Here is a 1,769-nt window from a genome sequence, read left to right as displayed (position 1 = left end):
ATAAAGTTATTAGTGAAGAAAACCCGTCTGGATAACAGCAGACTGACTGCTGGTAAAATATACGACAGGTCTGGACCACTCCTGAATTTTGTTCGTATCTGAAAAAACTCTTAGAATATGAAAACATTGGTGAATGCCACAAATTCTCCTTAATCACTCGTACGCACAACTTAAGAACAAATCTGTGCGTACGAACGGTTCTTGCATGAGGCCCAATGTATAAAGGTTTGTGTTTGAATTATTGTCCTTTAAAGACATTAAAACGCACAATGTTGACTCAGAGCTGCATAGTTGATTGATTTTTGTCAAAAAATGAAATGTTTTTTGCAGCACAGTTGATTCTGTGAGTTTATTTGGTCTGAAGGAGTTTAATATAAATGAATATGAAAAGTCTGCATGATTTAAGAAAACAACGTTTTAAACTATAAAGACGTCCAAAGTGGATAAAGACAGTTTTTCTGGTCAAAATGTTGGTCTTAAAGTGGAAAAATTCTTCTTTTTCACATTTAAATCCTTCAGTTGCGGCCAAATAAAGTGGAACTGCAATGCTTTGGTCTGAATTAATCCCTTATTGTAACTCCACAAGCCCCGCCCCTTTTCTGAGCCAGAGGAGAATGCAGACAACAAAATCAAAGTTGGTAAATCCAGATATTATTTGTTCCATTGCAAATAATTTTACAAAATATTTCAGAAAACTTCACAGAAAATAAACTGAACAGGTTGAAAAATCTGACCCAAACAGAAAATAAAGATATATTTGCAGCTCCAAAAGAGAATAAATTCAACTTTTCTGCCTCCTAGAGTCTCCAAGTCTACAACAAAATGTATTTAACAGCTAAAAAGTGGGTTTTGTAGCTTATGATCCCTTTAAAACTGTGTTCTGGTGAGATTTTTGTCATATTTTTACAGCGTTCTGACTTGTAAAATGGGTGCTTTTTTACAGGATTTTTAGCCAAACATCTTTCAACCAAATGTCAGATGATCTGTGATGAATCCATGAAGAAATAAATGAGAAAAGTCTGGATAATTAAAATAAAATACAGTTTTAAATGGCGTCAAAGAGGTTGAATGCTGCTTTATCTGGGTCTCATAAGATGGTCAAAAGATGTAAAAAGTGTTGTTCAATGACCTGAAGAACTGTTTATTTTTTTTGTTACACCTTTCAGAAGTTGGTTTTTAAAATGGTGTAAAAAACTGAGCTCTGGCTGGATTTGTGTTGTATTTTATGTCATCCTGATTTATGAAACTAGTTGTTTTTTAATGTGATTTTTAAGTAAATGTGACACTTTAGGGTTTCCATACAAAAGGACACAAAAGGCGAAATCTTGTCGTAAACAGACTTTCACATAAAGTTGATGTTTATATCAGAGGTTCTTAACCTGTGGGCTGTGAGCGCCACTTTGAGGGCCTCAAAAGAACAACAGTTTTTACCTTTGGGCCGTGGGACCGCATTTAGTTTGAATAAGGTGCAATACACTTTCTCACCACTAGTAGCAGTAGTGCGCCACTCAGATGTTTAACAACTTTTTGATGAGTAGAAGAAGAACCGTAGAAATATGCCGAAAATGGAAACTTATTTTAAATGAAAAGTAAGCAAAAATGAAGGCAACCCATCAAAAAAGGCCAAAGTTTGTCACTAATATGACAGCTTCTTCTTCTATCATGCAATATTTTAAAAGTTCAAAACATTATCAAATAGTTGCAGATACAGCCATATTTTAATTTGCACTTTATCAAACTATTTTTGTAGTTTATTTTTAAAATTTTAA

At 33.8% G+C, this 1,769-nt stretch overlaps 1 protein-coding gene across 1 annotated transcript in view; it reads left to right on the top strand.

Moving 5' to 3' along the window:
• Positions 1-1,769, top strand: part of fras1 (Fraser extracellular matrix complex subunit 1) — a gene marked incomplete in the record, with an annotated part of 260,581 nt that overhangs the window by 6,878 nt on the left and 251,934 nt on the right.

The sequence above is a fragment of the Austrofundulus limnaeus genome, unplaced genomic scaffold (assembly GCF_001266775.1).
Source record: "Austrofundulus limnaeus strain Quisiro unplaced genomic scaffold, Austrofundulus_limnaeus-1.0 Scaffold117, whole genome shotgun sequence".
In the NCBI taxonomy this organism is placed as follows: Eukaryota; Metazoa; Chordata; class Actinopteri; order Cyprinodontiformes; family Rivulidae; genus Austrofundulus; species Austrofundulus limnaeus.
The sequence above is the reverse complement of the archived record's forward strand: the minus strand, read 5'-3'. Positions and strand labels throughout refer to the sequence as shown.